At 36.7% G+C, this 17,671-nt stretch overlaps 1 protein-coding gene across 2 annotated transcripts in view; it reads left to right on the plus strand.

The window, feature by feature from the left end:
• The window catches only part of NCOA2 (nuclear receptor coactivator 2), a 288,649-nt gene that overhangs the window by 97,175 nt on the left and 173,803 nt on the right, over positions 1-17,671 (plus strand). For both annotated transcript variants that reach the window (XM_036109392.2, XM_036109399.2), the window contains exon 2: positions 1,015-1,071. The gene's annotated coding sequence lies outside the window, so the exon portion shown is untranslated. The remainder of the gene's footprint in view (positions 1-1,014; positions 1,072-17,671) is intronic.

Here is a 17,671-nt window from a genome sequence, read left to right on the forward strand (position 1 = left end):
TGCAGTGGAAGTGATTCTCGTGTGGGTCAGAAAAATGCTGCAGGGTCCTTTGGAGTTAAATTCTTTGTTCTCAAAGACATATGCCCAGAAGAAATTTGGTGAGCAGCTCCCCTCGTGATTGAAAATGTTCATTTCTTCCTTATCTACATTTGCTCTTTTTTTTTTTTTTTTTTTAAGATTTTTATTTATTTATTTGACAGAGAGATAGCGAGAGCAGGAACACAAGCAGGGAGAGTGGGAGAGGGAGAAGCAGGCTTCCTGCTGAGCAGGGAGCCCGATGTGGGACTCAATCCCAGGACTCTGGGATCATGACCTGAGCCGAAGGCAGACGCTTAACGACTGAGCCACCCAGGTGCCCTATCTACATTTGCTCTTACAAATTGTTAAGATTGTCGTATGTTTTTATATGGCATCATTTTTGCATCATTTTACTCGAGATTTTTTTTTTTGAGATAAATTATTCACTTTTGAACTTCTTTATACAATTATGACTTAGATTTTTATTTCAATAGTTTCAAGCCTTTTGATTCCTTGCAGGTAAACTGTAAATCACAACAAATTAAGATTGCGATGTGAATTTTATTTATTTGTTTACTCAGCAAACATTTACTGTGCACTGTGTTACTGTGTGCTGGGCGCTGGGCTGGTCCTAGGGGGGCAGTCTGGACATAGGGATCTCAGGTCTCTGCTGCTTCTCAGCTTCCAGTGCTCCTGATGAGATCTAAGCAGCTGCAAGAAAGTGTAGTAAGAATTACGGTGGGAACTCAAAATTTGTAGACTAGACACCTCATCCATCATTCACAATGAAATGCGGCCTTACATATTTTACGTTTTTTTAACCAAATAGAAGTCATGCAGCAAGTCTACTTCTTGATTTATCATGCAATTTAATGGTGAGATGTTATTAATGAGTTAGTTACTTGTATATTGGTTGTAAAAATCACGTCCACTCTAATGAGTCCAAGAGGATTCTGTTTCTTTTTATTCATGTTTGCTTGTTTGTTTGTATTGCAGGTGTCTCTTGGATTTGGCTACAAATTTATAGATCTTCTGCACTGTGTACAGGCACAGGTGAGTCAAAATTAAGCCTTTCTGTTGGAATATTTTTATTTTTAAGTAAACTCAAATATTTAAAAATTATTTATAGTGTAGCAAAATAATGTGTAAACAAAACAAATATAAATAAGAAAATGTATATTTGTCAGCATTTCTGTTTTATTATAAAAATTCTGTGGGAATGTGTTAGAAATGAATTTGAAGGTAAAGTGATCTTATCTGTTTATCAGTGTTTACTGTGTGTATTTGGGAAGAGTTTACACATACCCATTGGATGAGGTGATTTATAATGTCACAGCCTGGCAAAATGTTTACCTTTTTTTAATATATAAATAAAAGAATAGTTGCTATCTATTTTGGCAGCAAATGGAGGTAATTGTTTTAAATTTAATGAGCAGGCTTTTCTTGTCCAACCAGTCTGAAATAGCTTCTCAGTCACTTCTTAACACACCACCCTGATAGATTTTTATCATGATATTTATTATCATGTGATACATTCTTATTTCTTTATAGTCTTCCCTACGAAAATATAAGCTCTGTGAACATTGAGACTGTTTTTGTCTTGGTAAAAAACGGTATCCCTGACTTTTAGGATAGCACCTGGTATATAGGAAAGACTGAATAAATGTTTGTTTAAAGTAATTATTGGATAGTAAATATTAAGAATTTGCTTATATTCAGAGTCATCAAGCTCTGCATCTATAAAGAAAAACTAGAAATAGTTTTTATACTTATTTCTAAATATGAAATTAATTTGTATCAAGTACTTAAAGTATATGGCTCTTAAATGTTCTGAGAAATTACCTGTGTTGCATATATTATGTACTAAAGTGTGCTTAATCAGGATAGATTCAGAGGGTAATGCTTCCAATTCTGTATTTATTTTGTCACTACCCTAGAAGGTTCTTATGATCAAGTTATGGATAAACCTGAAGCAGGTGTGAGAGCTTCTTACCTCCTTACTGGATTATGCTACCATATTAGATATGTTTTTTGATATCTTTGTAGAGAGTGAGAGAATTAAAAATCTCTAAAAACCAAATAAGTCAAAAATTTCCCACGACCTATCACTGGATACAAAATTTAACTTCTTTACTTAGTTTTCAGTTTCTAGATTGGGGAGATTTTTTGGTCATTTTTCCACCCTCTATATTGATGTTTGAATTCATTATCCTAGAGCTATAGGAGGGATGCTTGGCTGGCTCAGTTGGTAGAGCATGCTACTCTTGGTCATGAGTTCAAGCCCCACATTGGGCATTGAGCTTACTTAAAAAAAATAAATAAAGATAGCTATAGGAATAAGCAGACCACCTATTTCCTTGTGTCCTTGGCAGTTTTCTTTAGGTGTTCCAAGTTATTGGTTGCCATTATTGGTTTCTTGGTTTGTTTGTTTGTTTGTTGTTGTTTTTGGTATGTTTTGTTTTTTGATCTTTCTTCAGGCATTGGTCTCTTCTGCCACCATGATTTTCATTTATAGAAAGAATTAACTCTGACCTTTAGTGTTTTTTTAAGTAAAATTTTATGAATTATTTCTTATTCACATTTAATTTTATAAGTGCAACTTGCAGAGATTCTCTTGATAATACTAATAATAGCAGCTATTACTTATTGCTCTCTTACTGTGTGCCAGGCATTATTTAAGTGCTTTTGAGTTATCTTGTGAATAACAGATAAGGAAATTGAAGCTTAGAGAGGTTAAGTGACTTTTCCAAGGTCATATCAAGTAAGTGGCAATTTGCCACTCCAAAGACCTTGATCTTAACCGCTGAGCTCTATTTTATGCCTAAATAGCCCTGACTTCAAGCATATTTGTGGCAGTAAGTGAATTATAGGAAAATCATGTTGCTATGTGAGGACTTCAGAATTAATTTAAAAGTCAAACATTATTTTGCTTCCATTTCATTAGCAGGTCCTAACTTTTAACCTTTATTTCAAACTGTGAAACATGACAACTCATTTGAAATTTAATGACTAAACAACTCCACTAAAGTTGGAACTAAAGTTCCACTCTGGCACTTTTCATTTTGTGCTCACTTTTGAGGACGGGGGAGAGGCACATGGGGGAAAGCCATTTGGATTCCTTTTTCCATTATAAATGTGCTATGCTATGAATCAGCATTCTTTATCCCTTGAAATATTAGAAATTTTTGTTTACAGGTGGCATTTATAGCTTGGTAGATGAATCATTTTTCTTAGAACAGGTTGTATGAAATGTAGTAACTATAGAATTACTTAGAACCCTTATCTTGAAAGGTATAACAATTTATATCTCTGGCAAAATATTTTTAATTTTTTAAGAAATGAGGTGGTATGACTTTGAGGTAGAGCAGAGTTGGTTCAAACAGAACTTCAGCTTTCTTTATTTAGTTTATTTTCGGGGCTGAGGAGGACATATTATATAAAAGTATTTTGAGTCTTACATGTATAATATTGTGGACAAAATGTTCTTGAAGACAGTGTTGTTGAATACATCTTAAAATTTTGATTTGAGAACAAGATTAATTGTATTTCCTCACACTTGCCAAAAGGTTTGTGTCTATCAGTATAAACATAAATTTCAGATTTGAGTATATGGAAAGGGAATTCTGTTTGAATTAAAAAGACAGACTTTATTTAACAGACAAATTGTGCTTTTTAATCTATAGCTACATCAGTATTTCCATTCCAGTCTCACATTTTAAGCGTTTTTAAAGTTAGCCAGTAAAATATTCTTAGAATTGATAGTGAAAACAGGAGCAAACATTAGATAAATCTGTTTGACAATATAGCCTTGAAATGTAATTTTCCCTTCACTATGGAAAACTCAACTCAGTGTGGAGTCATATGTACTTTGTATTTATTTCTAAGTCTGTTTTCTGTATGCCAGAAGATTTGGGGTGGGAGAACAGGGTGGGGGATGGGTGGGTGAAGAATTGTTTACACACACTAGTTCGAGCTAAACTCTTTGATGCTAATATATGGAGAGAGAAGTTGTCCAAAGTATAATAAAGTGTAATACACTTCTTGTAATACTAATATACTTTGTTGTGTACTAAATACTAAAAATTGTATTAAGCATATCAAGACATAAAAGAAATTATGTCCATGTTGGTTATGACGTGGTTAAAAGTACATTTCAAGTGAATATTTGTTGGGTTTTGAATTCCCTCTTCATTCATAGATGTGAGATGAGTGATTGGCTGCCTGATTTAACTAAGATGTGTACATTCCCATGAAGACAGGGCGGCTTGATTTGAGTTACAGATCTGAGGCTTTGAGTACTATCCACTGAAAATCAGTATTAACATAAACAAACATTGAGAACATTTAAGTATACATATCTTGCTTTAGGCAAAATCTGCGGACATTTAATTGTATTGCTAGTTTGTGATGTTTCCTTGAAATTTCAGCATGGTAGGCACTGTGATCTGGAAAATAACAGATATTTTGACAGTTGGCAAAATGCCCTCAGTCATTTAACTATGGGAGCTGGAATTCTAACCCTAGCCTCCCTGGGTAGGCTCCTCTGCTCTTGGTGAGCAGGGCTGACTGCTGAATTCAGGCTTACTGGTAGGTCGAAATTGCCTTGCAGTGGGTGTCATTGACACAGAGCCATCAGTTGGAAACTGGATGACAGGCCAGTTTTTAAAGCATTTTTACTATTCCACTTTCCTCCTTTTTTATGTACACACTAGTGTAAACAGATTGGCTTAGTTTTCCCCATAAAACTAAATTCATTCAACACTCTTAACTCTCCTTTCTCACTCCCCTCCTTCCTTTTACCTTTGGGTCATGACTCTTTCCTTCTGATTCTCCTTCCTTTTGGAAATATTTATTAATTATTTATATTGTTCTAGACTATGCTAAGTGCTGTGGGAACTAGCACTTTTAATACCCCAAATTATTAAACTGGAAAAGGAATATCACTACAAGGTTAACTCCACATTTCCTTGCTCAGTGTTTTCACACTGAATTTTGGCTTTCTGATTTTTCTTTTAAAGAAAAAAAACCTGAGCATTGATTTATGAATTATATGTCTTTTCTTACTAAAAGTCTTAATCTATCCATGGTAGAAAGGTTAAGGCACCAGCAATGACAACCAAAAGCTGCCTGTATCATAAGTAAATGTTTTGTTTGTATGGAGTTCACAAGGCTTTCAAAGTGCGCTCTGGGGAAGGTACACACCTCCTGAGTGTGTTGTGCTTAGTCAGGTTGAGGTAATCACAGAGTCTAGGCAATCTGTTTAGAACCATATCCTTGCTATTTCTATAGGTATAGACAAGCAGAGTGTTGTTGGTAAGCATAGAGCGTTGCTGAAAAACATACCAGAAATACGGGGAACCTGATTTTCCTGATTGACTTAAATTTTAGCAAAAAAGGTAATTTAGCAAAATTTAGAATTGCAGACAGCAATTTAAAAACATGTTTTTAAATAAAATTCATAAGGCTGTTTCTTAGATTATAAGAAAGTTGAGTTTGAGTTTAGAGACGTTTTACTGTGAGAATACTTTATTTTTAAGATTTTTTATTCATTCGAGAGGGTGAGAGAGAGAGAGAGAGGGAGGGAGCAGGGAGCCTGAGCGGGACTTCATACCGGGACTTCATACCGGGACTCCAGGATCATGACCTGAGCCCCAGGCAGACGCTTAACCCACTGAGCCAGCCAGGCACCCGAGAATACTTTTTTTAATTGGAAGTTCCTAAGTGTGAATTCTGTTGGCGTAGCTGGTGTTTTTTGGGAAATCATTAAAATTAAAAGTATTACCAGTCTATATTGTATAAATCTTTTGAGTTAACATGTCTTAGGGGAGGTAGCGCCAGAGTGGGAATCTTCTGAGAAAGTTAGAGTGGACTCTGATTTTTCCGCTGTGGTTTTCTGTACTGTACAACGGGTGGATGTGTGTATGGAAATAGGGAGAAGTGGTTTATAGATTGTTAGCAAAGTGTGTTTTCCTGCTTTGTTGTTGTTGTTGTTGTTGGCCTTTAGATTTCAGTTCAAACCTGTATGCTCTTACTTATCTGGATAGTAGAGTTGTTAGCTTTAAGAAGGTCCCCAGTAAGCAAAATTTCACGTAAGTGCTACCATAATAACTTTAGGAATACACAGCATTTGATTTTAAGATAGTTAGTAGGATTTTTAGCTATGCCATTCACTCTCACTTTGGAAGGAAAATGACAGATATACATGTTATTTTCTAGGTAGGTGTTGAATTTGAGTCAGTTGACCTTGCCAGAATCTCCTTAAAGATAAAATAGCAAATAAATCAGGCTGCTTCCATTGAACACCTCATAGTTTACTTTTTTTTTTTTTTTTTTAAGATTTTATATATTTACGTGACAGAGAGACACAGCGAGAGAGGGAACACAAGCATGGGGAATGGGAGAGGGAGAAGCAGGCTTCCTGCGGAGCACTGGGCTCGATCCCAGGACCCTGGGATCATGACCTGAGCCGAAGGCAGACGCTTAACGACTGAGCCACCCAGGCGCCCCTCATAGTTTACTTTTGAAGCTCAAATCATTTATGTTATTCTCCACTGTTTACCATATCTAAATGTAAAGGATAAATTAAGCATTTATTTATGAAATTATCCATATAATTAAGTAGGTTTTCTTTCTTTCTTTTTTTTCCCTGTGATTCTTTGGCCTTAGGATATAGATGTTTCCCTTGAGCCATCTATGGTATGGCTAGCTTAAGACTCAGATAAACTGGAGGAGTCAGAGAAGTTAATAGCAAATTTTGCAAATTGTGATTTTTAACCTACTTCCATGCATTAGGTTGTCTGAGCATTATTTGCTACCTCATGAATGATTCATGGGTGTCTACAGTCAATGGAAATATATTTTTTGTCCTAGTTACACCTTGCCTTCCCATCCAAAAAGAGCAAAGGGAGGATAAGATGTATTTAGCTCTTAATAATGGCTTAATGGGAATTTAACCATATACTATAAATGTATATAGTTCATTTTTGAAGGATTTCTTAAATATATGTCTGCATGCAAGGTTGATTTTTGTGGTATCCTAGCTATAGGATTGTTTGCCTTCACTGTTTTTTTTTCTTTCTGAAGTATTTAAAGATCTTGAATTGGTTTTGAATTGATTAATTTGAGGACATTGCTTTCTTTAACAGTTTTGACTTTTTGGTGCCAGTTACATAAATTGTATAAGCAAAATCAGACACTTGACATTTTCTTGCCTCGACCTAAAGGTCTGGAAATTTGCTACCTCTCAATATCACAGAGTTGGAGCACAGTTTTGTTGTACTTCCTGAGAAGTGAAAAGGACTGAAAAGGCAGAAGTGTCATAGGCCAGGGTGAACTTTGGTGGAAAGATGAATGGAGAAGTTTAGACCTACCAGTGCCTTTCATGAATACCAAGACTTTTAAGTCTTGACTTTAAACTACAAAATAATATCTTCAAAAGAAACAACTGTGTCATAATTATTGAATTGGTGACTTCAATTAGCATAGCGAGAGTAGGGGCAAAAGGGAAACAGTTGATCTCTCAATTTCTTTCAATTCTTTGTCATTCAAAGAGTGATTTGATCTAGGGACTCTTGGGTAGCTCAGTTGGTTAAGCATCTGCCTTCCGCTCAGGTCATGATCCCTGGGTCCTGGGCCTGAGTCCCGCATCAGGCTCCCTACTCAGCAGGGAATCTGCTTCTTCCTCTACTGCTTTTCCCTCTGCTTGTGCTCTCTCTCTCTGGCCAAAAAAAAAAAAGTGATTTGATCTAGATTTCTAATTCTTCCTTTTATATGGCAGTTTTATTACAGTCCAGAAAATAAACTTTAGTTTCATAGGTTATAAGACAGAGTGTGAAAATAGATAGTTTTGAACTAACATGTTTTGAAACTATATTGTAGTTACTCATACTATTATATTTGAATAGAATAAAAATTTAAAATTCTTTTGACTTAAACATCTGTTAGACAAATTAGGCTTGTTTCATGAGCACTATTTATATACAATAATAGATTTTGTTTGATTAACCCAATAGAATCTAGAGTTTATCTTTTCTTTGCAACTAGATGCTTTGGAACACTGAAGATTTTCTGTAATGTAGACATTAGATGTTTAATGTTGCTGCTGCTTCAAAATACACACAAGTTTTCATAAAATCTTTATTGTCTTACATGTAAGTTATTACTTCTTTGAACTTTTTCACTGACATATTTATATGATATGTCAGGGTCAGGTTCAGACTTTCTCTTTAAAGTATCTTCTGAAAATATAAAGTAACCTTTTGTAAAATACTGCTGTTACCTTTTAAATGTATTTTTATTTTAACATATCCAAAATGCCAGTGCATATTGCTTTAAACCATAATGTGCACTCACCCTATTTATCTATTTCCCATCTTATTATTTTTTCCCTCCTTATTTTTAAGAGAAAATAATAAAAACAAACGAAAAGATTAAAAACCTTTCTCCTTTCACACCACAGTGGCTTATCACCAAAGCTGTTCAACCTCAGAGCCAAATAAAAGCTGTCCGCTGTGCCAGCCACAGTCTCCACAGACATGCCATTGCGGCTGCCCTCGAGGCCCTGAGCCCATGTCCCTCAAGTCGAGACCTGCCACCCCAAGAGCTATACACTTACTTCTGAACCCTTTGCTATTATTTTAGGGATAGAAAATAAGAGGCATTTATTTATTACTTGTTTATTCTAGTACATTTGGTGTCTTTGGCTTATTGTGATTCTTCTACTCAGTGTTTCATTTAACTAAGTCATTATTTTTACTGTGCGTATTACTGTTGACTAAGGGTCCTATTTCCTACTAAATTTCAAGGGCTGGTTATGAAAATAATATACCTGATCATTTGTTTATATAACACGTTGAGGTTTCATGAGGTAGTTAAAGTTTTCACAGTGATTTGAAGCAGAGATAAATATAGGTTACCTTGAGGGATAGAGAGAGAAAAGGAAAAACAAACGTTTACTATTCCTTTTGGCAAAACATGGTTCTTGGCCTTTGCATGTGTTGTATCAGTTTAAACCCTGGATAAATTCTTTATGTCAGAATGTGAAGTATGTTCTGAGTGTGTCTAAATTCTCTGATTTGAAGTTGAAACAAAACCACTTTTTATTTTCAAAGTATTCAAATTTTATTTCTTAGGCCATAATGTATAGAGTGAAACAGAACTGTATCTTTCAACTCGTCTGTTTTTATTTGAATCTTGTAACAGTTGCAAAGACGTTTTTTGCTGCCTTCTAAACTAGTTAAGTTGGAAAAATGATTCTGATCTCAAAAATGGGAAGTTTTGATTAACTGATCCCATCAGATACTCAAAATGAACTTTGTCACATGCTCAAAAGATATAAGTCAAAGATGTGAAGAAAATTGAGTTAGAAGTGTCCTACTTTATTTTTTCTCATTATATAGAGCAACATGTCAGTTAATGTTTTGTTTTTTCGTTGGTTTATTCACAGAACATTTTTAACATTACAGTTGCCTATATGTGTACATGTAACTTCTGTGTCAATGTTATTGTATATATAAATTTGTCTTATTTAAAATAATATCACTGTAGGGGTGCCTGGCTGGCTCAGTTGGTGAAGCACATGATTCTTGGTCTCAGGGTTGTGAGTTTGAGCCCCACGTTGGATGTGGAAATCACTGAAAAATAAAATCTTTAAAATAAATTAATTAAAAATATCATTATATTACCAAACATTAATAATCATGATGTAACTCCAAACAGGTAGAAACTAGGACATGAGTATAAGTTAAGAGGTGTATGTTTGGGGTGCCTCGGTGGCTCAGTCGTCAAGCGTCTGCCTTCAGCTCAGGTCGTGAACCCAGGGTCCTGGGATTGAGTCCCACATCGGGCTCCCTGCTCTGCGGGAAGCCTGCTTCTCCCTTTCCCACTCCTCCTGCTTGTGTTCCCTCTCTCTCTGTCAAATAAATAAAATCTTTAAAAAAATGAAAGAGGTGTATGTTTAAGTCATCTGTTTAATTAAGTGTAGTTTGCTTATATTTGAGTACATTTCTTAGTTATAGAACAATCATCAGTGTGGTTTCAGCGTAGAGACATGGATCTGGAAACAAGTATTATCAACACAGATCCTCTTTCAACCGTAGTACGAGTGGAATGGAAAGTCCTTGGAACTGAAAGATCATTTATAATTGCTAGCATGTGTATTGTGCTTATCATGTGCCAGGTAGTGTTCTAAGCTCTTCTCATAATAATCCACATAATCCTCAAAAGAAATTTATTAAGTAGCTGCTGTTATGTTATCATTTTAGGTATGGGGAACCGAAGGCACTGAGGGGTTCAGTTGACTTGCCCAGTGATGCTCATCTGCTTTTATTAGCTAGTTAGAGGCAAAATTGGGATTCAAACCTAAGCTGTCATTGGTAATGTTTTTGTTTTGTTTTGTTTTTACCAGAAATTGAGTTTATTTGGGAATAGGAGAGGAATTGCAGTTTGGGAAACACTTGTTGTAACAAGCTACATGTTAGTCTTTTGAGGGTTTTAGGTGGGGTGTTCTTACATGCAAATGGGGGAAAGTGCAGCCAGAATGCAAAGAGGGGGAAGTCCCTCCAGAGCCCAAGCAGTAAGTTTGTTGGCTTGATGATTGGGCGAGATTCTTGGGAGGATGTTCATTGGTTAGGAGCTAAGTCTCAGTCTTCTCTAAATCAGACATTTAATGGACATCAGTCCCTTGATTCTTAAGTTCCATTCTTCTGAGGGCGCATGCACAAGATTTTCCATTTCATATTCTCAAGTCCCATTTTAAAGCTTTTATTTATGGGATGCCTGGATGGCTCAGTCGGTTAAGCATCTGCCATCGGGCTCCTTGCTCATAGGGGAGTCTGCTTCTCCCTCTCCCTGCTTGTGCACGCATGCTCTCTCTCTCTCTCTCTCTCTCTCTTTGGTAAATAAATAAATAAAATCTTTAAAAAAAAAAAGATTTTACTTATTTGAGAGAGAGCGAGCACAGGCAGGAGCGGGGTAGGGAGGCGGAGGAGAGGGAGAGAGAGAATCCCAAGCAGACAGTGCTCTGAGCGCAAGGACTGATGTGGGGCTCGATCTCACGACCCTGAGATCATGATCTGAGCTGAAACCAAGAGTCGGACACTTAACCGACCGAGCCACCTGAGTACCCCCTCAAGTTCCATCTTAGATCGAAGTTCTTCCACATTTTCCCCTGTTGATCAAGCTCTTTCACAGAAAGCATTGCTGATCAACCATGTTGTTTAGGCATTGTCTTCCGTCTCTCTCTCTCTCTCTTTCTCTTTCTCTCCCTTTGATCAAAGACATTATTAGATGGAGTACATGTCCCTTGGCGCTGAGGAGGACCATCCTCAGGTGTCTTGTCCCACAGAGGAGAGAAATGGCAAGTAAATTTTATTGGACTCATTTGAACAACAAAAAGAATAAGAAATGGAGAATCTTAGTCCTGCTCCTCTAGGATGGTTAGCTCAGTGTCTGTGGTCGGTTGAGCTTTAGGATAAACATAAACACAATATTCTTAATACAGTACATATTGATAGTGCTTTGCCTATGAAAGTTTGTTCTCTTAAAAAGTAAAGAACAACAACAAAAAGGATTAGTAATTTCAAAATAAAGTTTCAAACTAACCAAGTGTGGGTAAAGATGTGACTGAGGCTTAGCATTGTGTTTGCTGTCCCCTCCCTCCCAGTAAGGCCAGGGGGCCCATATCATTGTGGCGACCAGTGATGCTGAAAGTCCATAAAGTTGCTAAATTGTGTATCAGAAATGATTATTTGACATTAATTAAAGAGGAAAATGCAGGTCATAGAAATGATATTAAGCTGCTCCTTGGCTTCAAATGAAGTTACACAGATAATTCATGCAGTGAGATTTGTGTTTAGACACAAATCTATTTAATATGGGTTCTTTTGCTTGAAGGATGGAAAAGGGGCCAGCCCAGTTTTTTTTCTTTTTCATGTTCTTTTCTCTAGAAATAACTTTAGAACTTTTCCTCAATTAAAAAATATTAAAAAGGAATTTCCTGGGTTTCCCATAATAAGCTTATTTAGGACTGTCTCACACAAAGAGAAGAAAATTTTCAATTCAAAAGCAAATTTCTAATTTTTATTTAGAAAAAAATATATTTCTTAGAGTGACTAGAGAATCCTTTCAATTACTTTTTAAAAGCTTTATTTATATAAGTACAGTTTCTGTTTCATGTTGACTCTTAATTTTCAGATAATCGTGATGTAACCTAACGACATGGCATTTACATTTTACAAAATATAAAAAAAATTAGGCCACCCATTTTCTCAGATTTCCTCCAGGTTTGTTTTTTGTTTTTTGTTTTTTGTTTTTACATAGGGGAAATTATACCTGCTCTATAGGATTAGTGTATAGTGTTTTTAGTTACTTACAAGTTTTTGTGATATAATCATATTTACCATGAATACAAAAAAGTTTTAATTACTTACCACCTCAAAGGTACTTTATTCACAGCTGCCATTTTCCTTTTTCTCTTTTCCTTTAAAGCTGTTTTTAAGATATACATGATGAAGTTATAATTTAATAAATGCTGTCAAGTATGCTTTTAATGTTTTGATAATTCATGCTGTTTCTTAAATCTGGTTAAATTTAGCTCTAAAAATTTTACTTTTGAGTCTTTATACTGTAACTCATGGTTTAGTCTCTGAGTCTTTTAAAAAACTTTGATATACCCTCAAATAACAGCTTGACCACATCCTTTAAAAAATAAAATGTGGAAATAGTATTATATCAGAACATAAGCACGTTTTTTTTTTTTTTAAAGATTTTATTGATTTATTTGAGAGAGGATGAGAGGAGAGAGAGAGCACATGAGAGGGGGGAGGGTCTGAGGGAGAAGCAGACTCCCTGCCGAGCAGGGAGCCCGATGCGGGACTCGATCCCGGGACTCCAGGATCATGACCTGAGCCGAAGGCAGTCGCTTAACCAACTGAGCCACCCAGGCGCCCCAGAACATAAGCACGTTTTAAGCAAGAAACTTTTCTTGCATACCTACGTTCTGCTAGTACTTAATATATATTTTATTTCATTCTATTCTTAATATCAGCTTGGGAGAGAGAAATTATCCCCATTTTATAGATGAAAATACAGAGTTTCAGAGAGATTAGTCAGGATCAGATAGTGAGATGCAGGTAGCTCTAGAATTTGAACCTGGGACTATATATTTCCCAAAGCTAATCTCTCTCTAGAATAATTTAGGACTTCCTCTAGTGGAAGGAACTTCCTGATTAGTTGCAAGCCCTGACTTGTTTTTCATTCCCCGCCAACTGACGGTGTCTTCCAATTCAGTCTATATTCATTTCTGGAACAGATTTTGCACACACAGGTCAGAATATTTTAAGTATATAGAAACATTTTATTTGGACTTTGTTCCGTGTACATCTTACACTGTAGTAAGACAAATGGCAAACATTTGGGGTTACAAAGCAATGTATTATTGACTGATGTAAAATAATGTACTGTAGTAGGTACACAGTGCCGGAAGGGTGATGGACACTGGGTCCATTGCTCTCTAACTCTTGACCCTCTTGACCATATGGTTATCTTGCCATTCAATCTACAACTCTACTATGTCTTCTAGATCATTAAAGCTGGTGTAGCTAGAAATAAAATACAGAAATAAGGGTTATTTTTTGTTGATGGGACTCCAGTGCCACAAAATGCTAGTTCTTGAACATTCTGATTAGTAGTGGTTTTATTGTATAGTCTCCCCATTTCACAGGTAAGAAAACTTGAAATTCTAAAGCTGAATGGTTTTTCAAAAGTAATACTGTAACTATTGAACATATTGAAAACCCCCGCCATGTTTAAACTGTTTAGTCCTGGGCTTTGGCCACGTAATGCTGCATGGTGTTAAGACAAGGCACTGTGAGCAGAAGGCTCCATTTCTCTTTCTCAGAGGTCTCTGATTCTGTTCAGTGTTGTTACTTTTGCTGTTCCCATCCAACAAAACCCCATGGGGTGATGAGTTTCCAGTAGAGGCTTTTCTGAGAATGCTCTCTGGCCACTTGCAGTTAACTTGCCTTTCCCCCTAATCTACTAGAGACCACAAACATAATGTTTTCTATGTTACCAGCAGCTTATGCTCCCTGAAAGGAAGAGGAATTTAAGTTCCTACAGCTACAGAAATGTCTTTCATACCTGAAATTTTCTAATAATATATTCGTTCCTAAGTTTTAATGAGTGGCTCATGATGCTTAGTTAGCATCTTCTTTAGATGCTTTCATAGCCAGGATGATTGATATATGCATGTCACTCCTTCCCTCCCCCTCCTTCCCCAGCAGGTATCTATAAGTGATGTGGTATTCCTTACACCCATCCAACACTGGCTTCTCATTCTTGATATTACATATGGAGTGGGAAGCCACCAACAGTGTTATGCAGACTCCTTTAGGAGTCTGGTAGGCTAGTGTAGATACTAGCACTCAAACCCAATTCTGACTTTGCTTTGTCACATTGTTCTTTCTGCTATATTCTACCAGTTAGGACAAAGATAATGTCTTCTTTTTTTTTTTTTTTTTTTAAGATTTTATTTATTTATTTGACACACAGAGAAAGACAGCCAGAGAGGGAACATAAGCAGGGGGAGCGGGAGAGGGAGAAGCAGGCTCCTGGCCAAGCAGGGAGCCTGACGCGGGGCTCGATCCCAGGACCCTGGGATCATGACCTGAGCTGAAGGCAGATGTTTAATGACTGAGCCACCCAGGCGCCCCCAAAGATAATGTCTTAATTTCAGTACCTTCCCCCTATCTCCAAGAAAAGAAATCTAGCTTAGATGAACACCTGATTTTATAATATTTCATGAACACTCTATTCAGAAAAAGTGGCTTCACCCTTCTTCACTCTTAGGGAAGTAGCTGGTGTACTGAGTATAAAATTCAATATTCCTATATCTTCTTGCATGAAATTGGGAAGAATTTTACATAACCAAACCTGATCCTTCAGTTTTTGTTTGTTTGTTTTTTGGTTTTTTTTTTTGAAAAGTTAAAAATTCCTTAATTTTTATTCATGGTACCACTACCACAACTTACAGGGCAATATACCTGATGTAATGAAAAGAAAAAGACAAAGCTACAACAGATGAAAGACCTCAGGAATGTACATCTAATTGACACTACATTGCATTAATCCATAGCTGCACTTTTTGCAAACTGTGGCTATGACAGTCCTGAACAAGAAGGGTTTCCTGTTTAAGCTGCAGTAACTTTTCTGACTATGGATCATCGTTCCTTCTGTGGCAGATTTTTACAGTTCCTCTAATGCATTTGGGACAACTGTCTCAAAGTAACCTGCAGCTTTCCTGACAACTCCTAGCTGTCTCTCCTGCTAAGAACTGTAGCCCTTTTCTTCTGAATTTTTTTTAGAACCTTCTGCTACCATATCCACCACTTCCACCAGCAGATCCATAACCACCACCATAGGGACTTCCTGAGCTTCTTCCACCAAAATTGCCCCCCTTCATGGGTCCGTAATTTGATTGCTGTTGTCCACTATAATTTCCAAAATCATTATAGTTCCCACCACCACCATAGTTACCTCCAATATTTCCTCCTTAATTGTAACTATTTTACCAAATAGAGTCCCTAGAAAACAGATGTATTTTGATTTTACCCGTAGTTGTGTAAGTTAAGACAAAAAATTTCTAAGAATTAAAGCAAGTAACATGAATTCCCACAGAATCATGGTCTTTTCTCAGTTGGGCTAATTCTTGTACTGGCTTTTATCATTCTGAAAGCTTCAGATGTCCTAATTTCCATAGGGTTTAGGATTTTGCCCTGGCTCTGCAACCTACTTGCATTGTTTTACTCACCAAAGAAAGTAGTAGGAGTCCAGCTCTGGTACTAGAAGTCATGATTTCCACTAAAATATCCCTAAGAATAGCACATATTCTTTGGGCTCTAAACTATATAAATGTGCAAAATGGCAGATGATTGAAAGGTTATGTACAATCTTATTTTGATGCCTAATTATAGGCTAATATAGGTAGATGATTCCTGATGTGTAGTCCTGGATTCTTGACTGCCCAAAAGAAACCCAGCTCAAACAGAATGAGCAAAAGTGGAATTTATTTCTTCTGATAAGTGGGAAGTCCAAGGCTACAACTAGCTCTGGGTACCTCTGGATGGGAGGACTTAAATGATCTCATCAGGACCTTTTTCTTTTGTCTGTATTTTTTTCTGTGTTTCTTTTTTCAATTAGGAATTCATGCGATAGCAAAGAAGGTCAGCAGTGGCTCCAGCTTACATCACTTTAACAGCCAGTATTCGCCTTTAATGAGAGCGTTTTTTTTTTTCCCCTAATAACTCCAACAAAAATCACAGGAACAACTCATTGGCCCAGGTCACACTACCTACCCATTTCAGAACCAATCATGACAAGGAACTAGGGGTACAGCTAGCATTTTGGTCAGTCCCTTATCACACCAAGAGGTGTGTAAAAGGATGGATATCGGTCCCAACAGGAACCCATATGACCTGACAGTGAAGGGCTGCTTGCCTCTGTTGGAGAGAGGTAGCCAAGATTAAGGTTTGTGTTTTTCATGTTTGTTTGTTTTTTTTCAAGTCCAGAACTTAGAAAAGTCCTATCTACTCACAGGAATTAGTCGGGTATGCTAATAAATAGCATGTCTTTCATCAGTGCCACAAATATGTGTTGAGAATACATTCTGTGCCATTCATTGTACTAGATGCACTAGCTAGAAGAAAAGACAAATTTTGCTCCCTTGAAGCTTATATTAGCATAGAGATGATGCCATTTAAAAAGGTACGGTATAAACAGTTCTGTGGCTAAGGGAAGCACCCACATGGGGTAGGTAGGGGCATTTCCAGGCAGAGAGGGCAACATGGAAAAAGGTCCAGTGGTGAAAGAGTCATTAACCGAAGTAGTTCCTGTACATGCAACAAATAGTCCGAGATCATGATTGTAGAGGTCAGTGGGCCCAGATGACCTAACAGTCTTTTACTTGCCCAGGTATTTTTACTTCAAACTTGAGTGCCATGGGGTCCTCTGAAGGATTTAATGGAAGGAAGTGAAATGATGATAGGTTGTATTTTAGGATTCGTACCCTAAGCTGGGGCAAATGGACTGGAGGAGAACAAGACTGGATGCTGAGCACATGTCTATTGGCTGACGAACAGATAAATAAAATGTTGTGTATGTGTACTACAGAACATAACTTGGCAATAAGAAGAAATGAAGTAGTGATAACATGCTACAAAATATTATGAACATGAACAAAATATTTAGTGAAAGAAGCCAGTATTAATAGGCCAGGTATTACATGATTCCATTTACATGAAATGTCCAGAATAGACAAATCTGTATAGATACAAAGTAGATTAGTGGTTGCCAAGGGAGACTGGGCTGGGAGTGGGGGAAAATGGGAGAGACTGCTAATGGATATGTAATTTCTGTTTAGAGTTTGAAAATACTCTAAAATTGATTGTGGTGTTGATTGAACAACTGTGAAACTACTGAACTGTACATGCCAAATGGGTGAATTGTCTTTTGGAAGAAATACGAATATGGGAGTAAAGTCACCTTATCTAGAAAACAGAAGACCAGCTGGTAGAACCAGGCATATAGAATATATAGAATACATCAAGAAATGATAAGAAATAGCGAAAAATTGGAAAAAACTTAAATGTCTAACAAT

The sequence above is a fragment of the Halichoerus grypus genome, chromosome 5 (assembly GCF_964656455.1).
Source record: "Halichoerus grypus chromosome 5, mHalGry1.hap1.1, whole genome shotgun sequence".
In the NCBI taxonomy this organism is placed as follows: domain Eukaryota; kingdom Metazoa; phylum Chordata; class Mammalia; order Carnivora; family Phocidae; genus Halichoerus; species Halichoerus grypus.